The following is a 17577-nucleotide window of genomic DNA, read 5'->3' as shown; positions in this document are numbered from 1 at the left end:
ATGACTATAATAGATAATGCCATGTTGTATAATTAAAATTTGCTACAAGAGTAGAATTTAAATGCTCTCTCAAAAAAAAGAAAAGGAAGGAAGGAAGGAAGGAAGGAAGGAAGGAAGGAGAAAGAAAAAGAAAGAAAGAGAGAGAAAGAAAGAAAGAAAGAAAGAAAGAAAAGAAAGAAAATAAAAGAAGAAAAGAAAAACAAGAAAAAAGAAAAGAAAAGAAAGGAAAGGAAAGGAAAGAAAAGAAAGAAAATAAAAGAAGAAAAGAGAAAAGAAAAGAAAAGAAAGAAAAGAAAAGAAAAGAAAAGAAAAGAAAAGAAAAGAAAAGAAAAGAAAAGAAAATAGGGACACCTGGGTGGCTCAGGGACACCTGAGTGTTTGGGCACCTGCCTTTGGCTCAGGTTGTGATCCTGGGATCTGGGATCAAGTCTCGCATCAGGTTCCCTGCAAGGAGCCTGCTTCTCCCTCTGCCTCTCTCTCTCAGTCCGTGTCTCTCATGAATAAAAATAAACAAATCTTAAAAAAAAAAGAAAAAAAGAAAGGAGAGAGGAAAGCATATGAGGCGATGGATGTATTAATTCACAGCAGGGTGTCCTTTCACGGTGGATACATATATCATCACATATACTTGAAAATATCTTAAAACTGTATTTGTCGATTATACTCAATAAAGCTGGAAGCAAACAATGGCACCAGGGATATTCGGTGAGTGTGCGGTTATCATGGTTTAGTACGTTCCATTTATTTTTTTAAAGTATTTATTTAGGTGTTACCTTGTGCAATGCACCATGCTTCGCTCTGTAGGAACAAATATATGTAAGGAAAAAAAAAGAAGTGTCCCGTCCAGGAAGTCGTACTCTAGTACGGGGACAGGTCATACACAGAGGCACCTGTAAAGCAAGGTGTTCAACTAAATATGGAACAAAGAACCGAAGGCCTGTAGCAATCCGGTACAGGGAGTGGACCCTTCTTCCCGGGATGTTCAGGGAAGGGAAGGTGCAGCAGCGAGCTGCACTCCGAGCACCGGGACGCTGGTCGCCAGGAGGAACAGGTGCGAGCACTGCCCGCGCAAAGGAACCCCACGACCGAGATAAGAGGACAAGGACGGTGCAAGGTGAGCTACGGGGGGAAAGTCGTGGAAGAGAACTGGAGACTAGCATTCGGATGTGAAACGGAGTCTCTACACGGTTAACCTCTCTTGTCTTTTGAAAGTCACTGTGTCTTCCGAGTTCTCCTGGGAGCCAGCACCGTGCGTCCGCGCTTCCCCTTCCACCACGTGCATTACCAAACCCGTTTTCATTTGTCATCTCTCAATGTAAAGGCGCGCTACCAGTTAGGAGGCTGTGACTTCAGTCTGGGTGATAATGGCCTGAGCTATGAGTTTCAGCGAAGAGACAGGCAAGAAAGAGAAACTTCATGGAGATGGACCAGGGGTGGGGGGTAACAGAGAAATGAGGGACACTCAGACTGGAGCTTGCTGCCTGGGACCAGGCAAATGGGGACCCCATTAAATAAAGGATGGATGTCAAAAGCAAGACCTCCTTGGAAAGAAGGGGCACAGGAAGGAAGATGACTTTGGCTTCGGACCTGCAGGCTCCATTGTACGAGTGTCAATTCGTCACCTCCACATGAGACTGTCAACGCGAGTCACTACCCTGTGGAGGGGGAGCGGCCCACTCTTGGCACAGCAAACTCCCTCGCTGTTATTACGCTATTGTCGGAATGTCTCAGAACTGCTTCAGGTCCACGGGAAAGAAATGCTTCTGCCCAAATGCTCGGAGGCCTTCGACCCCTCGGAGCATTAAGGGGCTGGATTTCACTACATCCGATGGAAATCTTTCTCAGATCATGCGATGGTCACAAGGAAGCAAAACATGGATCAAGAGGATATACGTATGAATGTATATATAACCCACATATTTTTTGCATACTTCCAAATTGCATTGTTTATGCAGCTGTTCACAAACTCGGCTTCTCTGTTTATTTTTGTCCTTAGAGGAAACAGAGCAGTGGGGCTGCCTATTAGGCGAAGGGAGATCAAAGAGTCCCCTCCCCGGCCGGAGAGGGTATTCCGCTAAAGCCTTCCATCTGAGCGGGGATCAAAACAAGCCTGCTGCCCTCCGAGTGGCTCCTCCACCGGCCGGCTTCCAATGGCACCTGTCGGAGCCCTCCCTTCACCGCTCACACCAAATGGACAGGCTTTGTGTTTTCCTGGGAATGAAAAATGTGCAATAACAGCCAGGCTCCCCAAAGAGAAAAGCACTTCCCACCAGGCTTATTAAGACGACAGTCCTCCTACCAAGCAGGGAGCATCACTGTTGTTTCATGAACCAAGGGGGGTTGGGGGGGAGAAGACAAGAGCCTAGAAAGGTGAACTGACAAAGGAAAGGTGTCCCGCCATGTGTACGTGGACTGGGGAAGCAGGCGGATGGCAGACACTTGCTTTCTCTCTTGGGCCAAGGGGGAAAAAAAGAAAGATCAACACCCTCTGTGTTTTCTCTTCCCGTCTCTACGATGTGTCACCCTCTTAATTGGTTCTAATCACCCGAAGCAAGACTATAGAGTGACATCTATTCCCAGCACCATTTTGGTTGGCACAGGAGACAGGCCTGGCCTTGTAACCTGTGAATGGAGCATTGTTTGCCACGGCAGCCCGCGGCCTCCGGGAAGCCCTCTCTGATCGGACTGGGGCTAACCTCGGGATGTGGCAACGCCCTTCAAAACTGTGGCCCAGCCGGCTGCGTGGCCGCGTGCGTGACCGTGGGCTTCCTTCCGTACCTCTCCTGGGAGGTCTCATGTGTCCTGGAAACCTGGATCAAGTCATTATTCAGGACGGGAGCCCAGGTCAGCACCGTAGCCCCTGTTCTAGGGCCGCCCTTACCCCTACTGACCTTTCTGTGCCTTCAGGAAAACACAGGCTGCCCCGGGATCCCCAGTCCACTCGCGGTGGAGGCTGTAAGGAAGCAGCGTGGGGACCTGCGCCCGTGTCGAGGGCCTGCAGCTCGCCATCGAGGCCACCGTCCGACGACCTGGAGGTGGACAGTGGTGTGTGGCAGAGGGGCAGGCCCTGTACCATCCTGGTGATGCTGGGCCAGCCCCGTGGCCCAAGGCAGCAGGGCGCTGGGCCGGTTGAACCCGCAGGTGTCTCGTGGGGGAACCGGAGGCCCATCCGGATTTCACCCCGCTTTTATTTATTTATTTTTTCACCCAGCTTTTCAATATGACCCCCCCCTTGACCAGCTTCTCCTTGGAAGGACCTGACGCCCCTCCTGGTTTCTTCCCACCGCTGTCTGTTGTTCTAGAATGTTCCCTTGCACATTACAGATCCTGACTTAGCGGTTGTGGCCTGACCGGTTAACCGACTGATTTCTCCAAGGAGAGGGTCCACTGGGGGCCCAGCACAAAAGGAGTCAACCAACCAGTTCATCCTGCCGCCCCCGAAGTCGCAGTATTTACAAACCTAAGTGAAATGCGTCCTTTGACTTCTGCAACATTAAGCTCCCATGGACGTGTTTCATGAACAGCTCGTTTTTCTCTTTATAAAACCCTGTCCATAATGAAGGCACTCTTATTCGCCCTTCTTCACAGATAAGGAAATTGCAACACGCCCCTATTAAACAGCCTGCCTAGTCACGCACTGATTCCCACAGCAACGCGCTTAACTCAATCACTCATTCAAACAGTTGTCGAGCGCTTATCAGATCTACGCCAGTAGGTGACACCTGAGAGCTGACGGACATACTTTCTCATTTAATCACCGTAACGATCCTACGTAGTGGGTATCAGTCTGCCTTTTTTAAGGATGAGGAAACATGCTCGGCGTGTCTAAATAATTTGCCCACATTTACACCCTTGATGGGGACGGACTGAGAACTCAGACCAAGTCTGTTCCCTAAAAAGCCAGAGGCTGTTATTCATACACGATGGATGATGCTTCTCAACGAAACCTGGAAAACCAGAGCCGGGCCTGAGAGCCAAGCCTCACGACTCCGGGGCAGCAAGACCGCACTTGGTCCCACGCGACAATGACTTACATTTGTTCACACGCTTCTGTGTGAGGTATTTATGTCTTCTGCATATTTGTTTTTACTTTATCCACCTTCCTTATCATAAACCTCAATCTTTCTACTTTCCTTTAAGCCACAAAGCAGGCGCTCAGGTCTCTGCCTGGCTAAAAACCTGGTTTCTTGACGTATCCTCATCCCCAGCAAGTTTCTTGCAAGACTATGGATTATCTTGGCCTTCTCATTACATACTCAGCCCCAAATTCACTGCCATGTTGGGTCTGTCCCAACCATTTGGATGAAAATGGTATGTCAAGGTCACCAACGGCCATTTCCACATGGGACTCTGTCTCTGAAGGTGTGGGTCATGAGTCTGCGTTCCTAACCAGCCCCCAGACACTGCTGGTGCCGCTGACCTGACCCATGGCCCACCCTTTGCATGGTGCCGCTCTGGACACTTCTCAGCCTTGAGCTAACTGGATCCCTCAGTGGCACCTAACATCTTGATCACTTATTCCTTTTGAAACTTTCTTCTTGACACTCTTTTCTGATTTTTCCTTTCATCTCTCTGACTGGGGTTTGGCTCAGGCCCCTAGTTCTCTCCTGCTCATTAAATGCTGGGATTCCCCCAAGGCGCCCTCCTTGGCCCCTTCCTACCGCTGCCCCAGTTCATCCTCTCTTGCCTGGATAACGACAGGAGCCTCCCACCTGGTTCTCCTGCCTTCAGTCTTGTGCCTGTCAAAGCCATCCTCCAAAATGAACTCTCCCCCAAACCAAACCCAAGTGTTCAGTCCCTGGCTTGGACCCATGAAGCCATTCCCCAGGTCCTACAGAATAAAGCCCCCCACTGGCATGGGACCCTTCCTTGCCAACCTCACCTCTTGGTACTATTTCACATTTTACTAATACCGACCTGCCCGCAGTTCCCAGACACATACTACCCCATCTCAAGCCACGGTATCCTGGGTCATATTTTCCCTCTTCTCAGAATGCCCCTGGCTTCACCCCCAGGAGTCTCATCCCCCTGGTTAATTCCTATTCATCCTTTAAGATTCAGCTTGGGCTTTCTCATCCATAAAACCTTCCCCAGCCCTTTCCTGCTGCCTCCTACACAGACTGAGCTAAATCCTTTCCTTTGTGCTCCCACGGTGTCTCCATGCTTACCTTTTACAGTGCTCTCCAGAGAGGACTTAATTGACTTATAATATGTTTGTATCCCTTTACCACTCAGTAAGCTCTGAGGGGATAATTCATCTTTGTAGCTGCTCTCTCAACCTGGCAAAGAGTAGGCGTTCAATGAATGTTTTCTGAGCTGACTTGCATTTCTATTGCTCCTGTGCTAAATGAAGGTGCCTAGCAGATGCGCAGCCATTTAAAGGTCCAGGGTTCTAATCAAAGGCCGCGTCTCTAGGGTCAAGAGAAGCAGCAGCTGACTTCCCATCGAATTTGTTCTCTTGGCTCTCCAGGACCACTTGTCCTCCCACTATGCCCCTTAGTCAATCTGAAAGTCTTCCCATGAGGAAAGGGGTCCCCATGAGGAGCTGGCGATTTAACTGCACTCCTGGAGAGACCACAAAGCTGACGGTGTGCTGCAGGTACAATACCGATGGCCTAACCCCAGGGGCAGAGGGGAGCTGATCCGGGGACCCCCACCCCACCAGGGAGGTGCGTGGACTATCACACAGGTGGTGTCTTGTGACGTTCCCTGAGCAGCTGCTGCCCAAAGTGGTTACGCGGTTGGTTTCTCCCCAAATGTGGCTTTAGTAGGTAAAGTGGTCTGGGAAGATTTTCTCTGAGCCAGCCTGTCACTAGGGAACAGCACCGTTATCCCAGCCCTTCTGAGGACAAGAAAACTCAGAACCACACAGGCCCACCGGCCCTATCATGGGCACTCTGCTCTCTCAAGGTTTTATAAGCCACCTCTTCAGACCTGAAATCAAACACAGATTTTGTCAATAGTGCCTAATCCATACAAGGTGAACCAACACATTTCCTGAGCTCCCACATAGATTTTTTTTTTTAAGATTTTATTTATCTATTCATGAGAGACACAGAGACAGAGGCAGAGAGTCAGAGACACAGGCAGAGGGAGAAGCAGGCTCCACATGCAGGGAGCCCGACGTCCCACACAGATTCTGACGAACTTAGCCAACCAAACCATGAAAGAACCAGAATCAAAATACAGGTGAAGCTCTGAAATCCCAACGGGAACAGCAGCGACACATTTTTTTTTTTTTAATTCACCTGTTGCAACTAGGATTATTCTAATGCTCCGCAATGAACTGTGAATAATGGTTAAACTCTCAATTAAATTTACTTCAGCAAACATTTATCGAGCATCTGCTTGGAACAGGCAAACGTGTACAGACGTAACTATGTTTTTGCATTTTCCTAAGTTTCCCAGTTGAATTGAAGAGCATGATATCATCTGTGTTCAACACATGATATCTGTGTCCAAAAGAAAAGTCTGAAAGAAGTGAAACAACTCACTCGAGGAGTGTAAGTCACTCTAGGAGCTCATTACAAAATTAAAAGTAAACTCAGTAAATAAATGAGCCTCCATTCCTGGTAAAACAAAGCCCTAGTGTCATCAAGAGATATGGAGACCGTCCTGACTCCACAAGACAGTAATGATGAAAAGAGGGGGGGGATTAAAAAAAAAGAAAAAAGAAAAGGGGGATTTCTGATGCCATGGTGACTCATGATTTGGAAACACACAACTTACCCTAATGGTTTGCATTGTCTTTCTGCTACGCAAGTGTTGAGTTTATGTAGGTTTCTTTTATTTTTATTTTATTTATCTATTCTTTAAAAGATTTTGCTTACCTGAGAAAGCAAGAAAGACTGCAGGAGGAAGAGCGGAGGGAGAGGGACAAGCAGACTCTACGCTGAGCCCAACACGGGCCTTGATCCCACGACCCTGGGCTTATGACCTGAGCCCAAATCAAGTCAGTTCCTTAACCAACTAAGCCACTCAGGCACCCCTGTAGGTCCCAAGATGCATATGAGACACTGTTATTGTTAATATTCGATGAATACCTTATACAACTCACTTCCAACACTACATAAAGACTGGTGATAAAAATAATTGCCCTGAAGGTCACGAGATCTTCAACCATCAAAAGAATGTTCAATCCTCTCCGCTATAGCATCCAGGAAAAGGAGCTCTTGTGAGAAACGTCTGCCCTCTGCCCATTCATCCCGGAGGCCTCAGCTTAGAGGCTGCCTACCTGGGCCTTCCCTCGCTGCGGCCCCAAGTCCTTGCCTGTGTGACACCCCCATCACGAGATTGGCTATTTGATATCGTACTCCTCTGCTGACCCACAGGAACAAGGGTTGAGAGATTTTTTATTAACGAAATCTAGTTGAAACAACAAGGGCTGTTTTCTTTGTTTTTGTTTTTGTTTTTTTAAGATCTATTTGTTTATTGGAGAGACAGCGTGCATGTGGGCAGAGGGAGAGGCAAAGGGAGAGGGAGAGCGAAACCTCAAGCAGACTCCCTGCTGAGCCCAGAGCATGACCCAGGGGGTGTGGGCTCGATCCCAGGACCCTGAGATCACGACCGGAGCCAAAATCAAGAGTCGGCCGCTCAACCACTGAGACACCCAGGTGCCCCACCTTTTTTTGTTTGTTTGTTTTAATCAGAAAGCTCCAGGTGGATGACTCCATCATTTTAGAGTTAAATTTAATTCACTAGTTTTATTTTTTAATTCCAGTATAATTACCATACAGTTTTATATTAGTTTCAGGGGTACAATATAGTGATTCAACAGTTTTATACATTACTCAGTTCTCATCCCAATACATGTGCTCCTAATTTCCTTCACCTATTTGACCCGTCCCCCCAAACACCTGTCCTTTGGCAGCTCTCAGTTTGTTCTCTGTATTTAAGAGTCTACTGTTTTGTCTCTTTTTTTATTTGTTCACTTGTTTTGTTTCTTAAATTCCACATATGAGTAAAATCATATGGTATTTGTCTTTCTCTGGCTGGCTTATTTCAACTGACATTATTTGTTTTCTAAAGATTTTATTTATTTATTCATGAGGCACAGAGAAAGAGGCAGTGACACAGGCAGAGAGAAGCAGGCTCCCTGCAGGGAGCCCGATGCAGGACTCCATCCCAGGACCCCTGGATCACGCCCTGGGCTGAAGGCGGCGCTCAACCGCTGAGCCACCCAGGTGCCTCCCAAATGGCATTATACCCTCTAGATCCATCCACGTTTTTGCAAATGACAAGATTTCGTTCTTTTTTATGGCTAATACTCCATTTTACATGCATGTGTATGTTCACACTCTGCACATCTTCTTTAACCACTGCTCTATTGATGGACACTTGAGATGCTCGCATAGTTTGGCTATTGTAACTAAAGCTGCAATAAACATAGGGGTGTGTGTATCCCTCTGAATTAGTGGTTTTTTATACTCTTTAAGAAAATAGCCATTAGTGGAACTACTGGATCACATGGTAGTTCTTTTTTTAATTTTTTGAGGAACCTCCCTACTGTCTTCCACAGGGATGGCACCAGTTTGCATTCCCACCCAAGGCACACGAGGGTTCCTCTTTCTCCACATCCTCACCGACACCTGGTATTTCCAGTGTCTTTGATTTTAGCCATTCTGACAGGTGTGAGGTATAAACTCACTATAGTTTTTAATGCAGACATTGTATATTTTTTATAAACTCGCTTAAAATCTGATTTGTATAAAATCTGAAAAAAAAATCACAGCCGTCTGTATAATTTCCTGTGCACAAAAAGAGGCAAGCGAGTTCATTAATAATCTTATTTCCAAACGGGTCACACTCTGAAATGATGCTGTGAACATTTTAGGGCATCTTCCAATAACTGCCAGTGTGGGACGGATCCTTTCATGCAAAGATGTTTAATACCAGTTTTAGGGAGACCTGGGTGGCTCAGTGGTTGAGCATCTGCCTTCAGCACAGGTCGTGATCCCAGGGTCCTCGGATCAAGTCCCACGTGGGGCTCCCTACAGGGAGCCTGCTTCTCCCTCTGCCTCTCTCTGTGTCTCTCATGAATAAATAAATAAATTTTTTTAAATACTAGTTTTATATCTCAGGTGACTTAATTCTTTCAGTTTCTTCATGCTTTTCACCCCTCAAACTTCTAAAAGGCCTTGCAATTACTCTGATCATCAACTTTATGGGACATGAAGGTGGCAAGAACGGCAAGTCTCTATGATATGGGAGGTTAAGGAAGAAAGGAATGGATGTTGTGCAACAGCGGATTGTAAAGCTCCCTGAGCCACACTGGAGCCTTACTGGTGATTCCACCAGCCTTTTTTCTGGGGCGTCACAGGGCTAAAGGTTCAGGGGCTGTGGTCTTATGAGGCCTAGTCATTGTCTACAACTGCAAGTTCCAATCCCATGTCCCGTAGCACGCGGTGTCCTCATCAAATTCCAGCATATTCTATTACTCCCATTCCCTTTTCATGTTTAAGCCGTTGTGAGGAGTTGCTATGCACTGTTTAACAGCTGCCACGGAGCAACTCTGCCCCCGGCCCAGGAGGTTACACTTTCGTCTTGTAGATCAACTTGAAATGAACCATTATCCCTCGTGGGGGGGGAAGTACAATCAATATGAACTTAGGGAATTAAAAAGAAAAACAAAACAAAACAAAACAAAACAGCAACAGACTCTTTAATATAAAGAAGAAGGGCTTAGTTTAAGGATTCGCACACTGGAGCAGCCAACTCCAGATACTAAAGTCCCTTAGCCAGGTGTGGCAAGCTGCATATTACAAATTCTTAGGACCACCACCCAAAAAGTGGATCTGGGGAGGAGGAGCTCCATCTGAAACTGCAGAGGTAGGATCAGGATGGTCTCTAGAAGGCAGAAGAGCAACTGCGTGGAGAAGGCAGGGAGAAGGTGATTGAGAGAAAAATATATGGCCCATAAGATGTGTGCAGGAAGGAAATTCCAGACAGACAAATCTCAATGGGTTCAGTAAGCTTTGGTAAGGTTCAAAAGCACACTGTTGTCAGGACCTACTCAGTGCCCACACTGTGCTAGGTGCTAGGGACACAAAGATGGATGAGGCCCAATTCTTGCCCAATGGAAGCTCACAGCCCCACAGGAGAGACGGTCAAATAAACCAAAAATTTCAATACAGTATATTGGCTAAGCCAGGTGCTGCTGGAGCATGGAGGAAGCAACCAGCTGGTGTGTGACACCGCTGCGGGCATGCTGTGCATCCAACAGGCTCCGTGACCTCGGACTTTCTGCAGATGCAGTCCCTAGTTTCTGAGGCAGAAACATCAGGACACATGTAGGAGGCGTATACATGTGTATATTTATTTTAATGATACATATACACATAAAATACGTGTGTGTGTGTGTGTATTTTAAATTTATTTCAGAGGTGAATTCTTTCATCCATGTAAGATTCAGGAGATTAACTCAGTGTCTAGAGCAAAGGCAGGAGCACTGGTGCTATTACACACCCATTTCCCAGCAGAGGAGGGAGAAGATGAGGAAAGCACAGCAGCTTGCCCGGCCACCAGCTCAGGCTGCACAGTTTGTCTCCAAGTCCCATTGCCTTCCTGCGCCCTGCTTTTTTTTTTTTTAAGGCTTTATTTATTTATTCAGGAGACACAGAGAGAGAGAGAGAGAGAGAGAGAGAGAGAGAGGCAGACACAGGCAGAGGGAAAAGCAGGCTCCGTGCAGCGGGCCCGATGTGGGACTCGATCCGGGGACCCCGGGGTCGCGCCCTGGGCCCAAGGCAGGCGCTCCCTCGCTGGGCCCCCCAGGTGCCCCTTTCCCGTGCCCTTCCTAAAGCCAATCTTAAGCTTTCGGGGAGATCGTCCTCAAGGAGAACAAAGTGCAAACCCACCCCGCCCCCGAGCCCCTGGCAAAGGCAGGGCTCAGCCGCCCAGGAAGATTAGAGGGCGCATTTCTTCCGCGCTGGCCCGTGGCTATTTCAGGAAGGGGCCGAGGGAGCTGCGCAGGGCGCCGAGGGCAGCGACCGCAGGGCCGTGACCGCAGGGCCCGGGAGATTCCAGGACCAAGAGCCTCGGGCCCAGCCCCAAGGCAGCAGCTCGCGCCCTGAGCCGGGTCTAAGCCAACCGCCGCCGGAGGCCTCGCAAGGCTGCCGCCTCCTTAGGAGGGAAGGCGCTGGGCAGGATCGTGGCCCAGGATGGTGGCCGAGCTGAGGACGAGGTGGCCGTGCCAGGATTTGCTTCAAGCTCCTGTGCTCCTCCTCGGACACCCGGATGGTGTGTGAGCCGCAGGATCGCGAAAGACCGTCGGGGACAGACGGCGGGTCCCGGGCCCAGGGACCCCCTCTCCCGGGTGCACAGCGGCCAGGGGACTGGAAACCCCAGCCTCACCGTCACTGATGGCTTCACTGGCGATTTCACTTCTTAAACGATGCTGAATAAGTCAAGATGCACCAGAGCAAAAAGGAGGACGGCGACAAGACGTCGCTGGTTTCTAATTTGCAAGCGGAACTACAGGTTCATGTAGCTGTTCTAGAGAAGCCGGAGTTCAGAGGCACAGCAGGCCCCACTGTGATCTCGGTTAAGTAATTTAATTACTCTGGGCTTTGGTCCTCTTTCCACTCAAAAACAGCAGAGTAGACTATAAATTCCTTTTTTTTTTTTTTTAAAAAAAAAAAAAAAAAGGATTTTACTCCCTGTGGGAAGCCTGATGTGGGACTCGATTCCAGGACCCCAGGATCACGCCCTGAGCTGAAGGCAGAAGAAGCTCAACTGTTGAGCACCCAGGAGTCTCTGGACTGTAGATTCTTAACCTGTTCTAAATCTCTGTGCCTTTGCCCAATTCTGCAGATAATTTCAAAAACTCTTAAGGACTACCCCTTTTAAGTTGAAAACTGTTCAAATCAAACATCTCTTTTCTAGTCTCCACATAAACAAGGCTGGGACGAAGGCCATCTCACCTCCCTAACTGCACTATTTGGTGTTCATTGCTCTGGATGGCAAAAGCTTATTTAATGTTTCATTTAGAGAAGAAAACATTCTAGTTAAAATTATTGAGTATTTTCAATTCTAGTTAAAATTCTAGTTAAATTTATTGATTCTAGTTAAAATTACATTCTAGTTAAAATTATTGAGTATTTTCAACCACTAATTTTATTTGAATATATATAAAACCTCTACCGTAAAATTGGACAGACTTAATTTCCAGTGATTTTTTTTTCTTTTACAATAAATGCTTCAATTCGTTTAGAAAATCAACTATACAAGTCACTGTCAATTCTGGAATAAAGTCAACCAAAAAAAGCAATTAAAAATAAATCCACTGAATATGCAGCCTATGTCCCCAAATTAAAAAAACCTACCTGTGCAAAAACTAGATATGACCAGTGTCATTAAACTATAAGACTATCTTTTTCATAAGAAAACTATTCAAGTGAGTCCTCTTGACCACTGGTTTTTAGAAAAGGCATTTAACACGAATGTTCACAGGAACAGTACCTCTGGGGGGCCTGGCTGGCTCAGTTGGTGGAGCATGTGACTCTTGATCTCAGGGTTGTGAGTTCGAGCACCACACTGGGTGTAGAGATGACTTAAAACTAAATCCTCCAAAAAAAAAAAAAAAAGGCAACAATATCTCTCATGAGAACTAGACAAAACCCAAAAATCCATGGATAGAATGGATAAATATGTTATATTTATACACCAGATAGCATACAGCCATGAAAAGCTAAACAACCTGCATCTACATGTAACACACACGAACCCCGGGGAAGGCAAGGCTACACGAGAACACAAGCCACCAAAAATACACACAGCACGCTTGCATATTATATCAAGTTCAAAAATGAACGAAGCTAAGCAATCTCTGATTTAGGGATACAAACATATGGTCAAACTACAGAGAAAAGCAGGGCATGAACAGGGAATTGAGATGCTGGTTACCCCTGGTGGAGGAAAAGAAGGGGGCAGTGCAGGGAGGGGCTCAGGGTAGCTGCAGAAGAAAGGTCCTCTCCTTCAACTGAGGGGCAGGTATACAGGTGTTCCCTGCACTGATATTCTTTTTTTTTTTTTAAGATTTTATTTATTTGAGAAAGAGAGACACTAACAGAGGGAACAGCAGAGGGAGAGGGAGAAGTGGGGAGCCCCACGTGGGGCATGATCCCAGGACTCTGGGATCATGACCTGAGCTGAAGGCGGATGCTCAACCCACTGAGCCCCCCAGTGTCCCTGCACTGTTAATCTTTATATCTGCACACACATTGTATAAACAGTTTCATCTACTTACATTTAAATTTTTCCAATAGTAACAATAAGATAAAATTTAGTTAAACTATATCCATCCTAGAACAGTACCTAAGGCAGTAAAGCATAAGGAGTCAAGTACTGAACTGCGTCCATCCTGAGCTCACCTTGCAAATACGGACACTAATAGATTCCCTAGGTCTTCAGCCATGGAAGAGTTATACCGTTCCTTGGGGGGAAATATGGCCTAATCATTCCACGGACAGTTGGACAGCCTGGAAATAAAGAACTAGGTAAGGAAAACCAAATAAGTCATAATAAAAGAAAATCAGAATAAAAAAAATACTGCTTACGATCTATTCTGTACCCAGCACTGCTTTTAAAAATAAGAAATTCGGGGCATCTGGCTGGCTCGGTGGAGTAGATAACTCTTTTTTTTTTAAATATTTACTTATTTAAATAATCTCTACACCTAACATGAGGCTCAAACTCACAACCCTGACATCAAAAGTTGCTCACTCCTCTGACTTGAGCAGCCAGGCACTCAGAGCATGTGACTCTTGGTCTCAGGGCTGCGAGTTCAGGCTGTAGAGATTACTCAAAAATAAAATCTTTTAAAAAAATTTTAAATGAAGGGCAGCCCAGGTGGCTCAGCGGTTTAGCGCCACCTTTGGTCCAGGGCGGGATCCTGGAGACCCGGGATCGAGTCCCACGTCGGGCTCCCTGCATGGAGCCTGCTTCTCCCTCTGCCTGTGTCTCTGCCTCTCTCTCTCTCTGTATCTCTAATAAATAAATACAAATCTTAAAAAAAAAAACAAAACAAAAATTTTTAATGAAAAATAAATAAATAGGGGCACCTGGGTGGCTCAGAGGTTGAGCATCTGCCTTCAGTTCAGGGCATGATCCTGGGGGGTCCTGGGATCGAGTCCCACATCAGGCTCCCCGCAGGGGGCCTGCTTCTCCCTCTCCCCCCGTCTCCCATGAATAAATAATTAAAATCTTTTTAAAAATAAATAAGAAAAAATAAAAATAAGTTTTTCAAGAGTCTAAGCCCCAAATTAAGCAAAAGAGTTCCTTATATGTGACAAAGTTGAGATTTTTTCTTCTGCTCCTCCACTTATATTTGATTGGTTTTTGTCACTCTCTATATTAGCATTGCAGAAATCAGAGATAACCCCCTCAAGTAGTTAATCTCTATACCACCTAAAATGTGATTTCCTCTCCTCTGCGTACTGTGCCACCCAAGACGAGGTCTATCTCTCCCCTTCTGTTTCCTCATTTTTAAGTGCAAAGAATAATAGTCTCTCATAGGATTGTGGTAGGAATTAAATAAATTCATGTAAGGCATTCAGGGCAGTACCTGGTATACAGTAAGTATGAAATAAGGGTTTGCTGTTAAATTTATTTTGGTTTTTATATTTATTTCGGTTTTCATTGCGATTTTTGCCCTTTTGTCAAATTCATCTCCATTTGGAGTGAGAAATCAAGGTAGCATATACCACACATGCTTCTCTTTGAGGTCGAATTTTACCTACCAACATCAATGATTTCTTCCTTTTGAGTTAACGTACTCTCCAGTGCACACACCCCTCACCAAGTCCATTCTAGTGACGGGACAACATCTGAAGGATTCTCAGCTCAGTGGCTGGATAAACACAACAATGGGTAGGAAGAAGTTATCACAAGTCAGACTCATTTCACATGTCCCACTTCCCAATGGGTTTCATCAGCTCCCAGGCTGCCTGGGACACCAGAAGCCTCACCCTAACCCAAGTGCCTAAAACAAAATAAGAGTGCACGGAGGCACCAGGAGAATCAAGCTTTGTCCTTCTTGAAAGGCCTGGTAGCCCCAGACCTTGAACAGTTGAAAATTCCAAAGGCACATACACATGTGCGTGCATTTCCACGGCAGAATGTGTGACCACAACCGAGTGCTCTATCCAGCCATGCAAACCCTCCCGGGTGGGGCTGTGCTGATGTAATTGTGTAACTTGTATTATTATTGCTATTATTTCCAGGGACAGACCAGAAGCTAAAGTCAAATAAGCATATCAAATGTCACCCAAACCTGAAACTGAAAAAGGTCATTAATTCTGACACTCCCAACCTCTTCTAACTTGTTACCCTCAGATTTCCTCGGGGAAAACTAGTTGAGGGTTGGGACAGCAAAGAGAAAAGTCTCCCAAATTCAGCTGAATACCAACCACTTTTTGGTCAATATTTTTAACCCCTCTCTCCGTGCAGAAAAATCTTGTGTTATGCCCAGAAAGGTTCAGAAATTCATCCTTAGTTCCAAGAGCCTTGTTTCCATTTAAGAGAGTCCCTGCAAAATTCCCCACTGAACTCCCACTTTCAAGGCCACACAGACATCACAGGATGACAACAGAACCCTGGTCTGTGATGAATCAAAGGAGGTATTCTGTGGCCTAGAATAACTAGGACGACGTCATCTGTTGTGGCTCTGAAATAACCTTATTACCCAACCAAGGAACTTGCCTGCAGTAGTCTAGTTCCAGGGCCTGCAGACTTGTCCTGTGAAGGGCCAGACCCTAAGTAGTTTAGGTTTCGTGGGCCACAATGTCTCTGCCGGAACCGCCCCCCTCTGCGGTTGCCCTACGAAAGCCACCAAACACGGTGTGGAAGCAACTCCCAACCAACCTCACGGACACCAGTATCTGGACCTCGTGCAATTTTCACGGGTCACAAAATATTATTCTTCTTTTGTTTTCTTTTCTTCCATTTACAAATGTAAACACCATGCTTAGCTCACAGCAGTAGAAAAACAGGTGGTAGGCCAGATTTGGCCGCCTCTGGTCTGGCTGTCTAGAAAAACTCAGTAGTGTACGTTCTTACCCTGAAACAGAGGCAGTGAAGAGCCCAAAAGAGGTTCTCTGACAGGATTTCCACTTTGAACTCGGCTCCCACGCGGCCTCCTTACATCAAGGACACGCGATTGCCTGCCTGGCGCTGCACGCATACGATTACTGTATTATCATATAATAATAGTGATCTTTTGTGACCCAGGATGATGAAATTCTTTAACACATCATTAATATATATGATAATTAGGCAACAAGTGCGGCTGGGTGGGCCACTGCCCAAGCAGAAATCATCAGCTGTCAGTGATGAGGAACGCCTCTGGTAATAAGCAGGTACTCACAGGGCAATTTCCAAAATGAAATATTCCATTCTCGTTTTTAAATCTGTTTTCCTTCTGGGGACAGCACGTGCTGCACGGGTGTCGGAGGACCCAAGCTTCAGGCTTCAGGAGTATAACCTGTTTCCTGACCCCTGACTTTTCTTTCCCCACTTGCCGACATTCCTCCCCACACCCCGCCTCCCACCCCTCCCCTATTTCTACTTAATCCTCTCCTAGCGGGTTACAAACGCATTCACACTGCTCTGAATTCATAGTTTTAAGAGAATATTCTCAACAAGCTGCCAAAAATCCCTGTCTCAAACTTGAGTCCCATTCCAACAATGGTCCTGAGGAATTTAGGGAACCAGGTGAGTCCTCTCTATGCACATCAGTCCCACCCCCACGGTGGCCATGATGACACACCAACCCGTCCTATTCCCCCCTGCTTCCACTTGGCCCCCCCACCCACCACCGAACCTCGATGATGTCACTAGACATTGCTTGTAGGAATCAGCATTGTACATGGTGGGACAGAGGTACTGCCCTGTGCACTGGGCCTTCCTTCACACCATGGAAGAGGAGAACTCCTCATCAAGAGAATTTTTCTCGCCCTGTGGAGGGGATTCACCCATGAAAGTATTTCATTAGCAGATTTTGGACCTCCTAAGATACCAGTGCCTACCTGAGAAACAATTCCAGGGGAAGTCCACGCAAAACCCTTGTCCACGCAGCTCCTTCAGCACCACAGCCACCAGTACCACTTCGAATGCGACCTTAAACTAGCCCCATGAGCAATTTAAAAGCTGTAAAACAGGGGCTTTATTTGGAACTCCCTGTGAATCACAGACCCGATAATGTACTAGGACAACTGTTTCCCAACCTGCTACCTTTTCCACATCACCAATTTTAAAAGATCACAGCTGAAGTATTTTCCTCTCTCAGTACGCTGAAATAAGAGAAGAATATTCATATTCTCTTGTACAAGAAAAGACTATCCCTAACTGTACTCTTCAAAGAAGAAAAGAATTTAAACTTGTGGAGAAATTATGCCATTTTTCTGAAACAGTTCTTGGGATACACAGCTGGGTGATGAAACATTTCCTACGGGTAACTAATCCCGAGCTAACTCTCGTAAAAAAATAAAGTAACAAAGCACATTTTGTGACGATGTCGTGTTGACCTGTTTGCACCGCTCATTTAGGAATTTACAAAATTCTGAATTCATATCATAAAACAGG

At 46.4% G+C, this 17577-nt stretch overlaps 1 protein-coding gene across 1 annotated transcript in view; it reads right to left on the bottom strand.

Annotated features, from left to right (window-relative positions):
* Positions 1-17577, bottom strand: part of BARX2 (BARX homeobox 2) — a 73524-nt gene that overhangs the window by 43030 nt on the left and 12917 nt on the right. The gene's annotated exons all lie outside the window — the stretch shown is intronic.

The sequence above is a fragment of the Canis aureus genome, chromosome 3 (genome assembly GCF_053574225.1).
Source record: "Canis aureus isolate CA01 chromosome 3, VMU_Caureus_v.1.0, whole genome shotgun sequence".
Taxonomy (NCBI): Eukaryota; Metazoa; Chordata; class Mammalia; order Carnivora; family Canidae; genus Canis; species Canis aureus.
The sequence above is the reverse complement of the archived record's forward strand: the minus strand, read 5'-3'. Positions and strand labels throughout refer to the sequence as shown.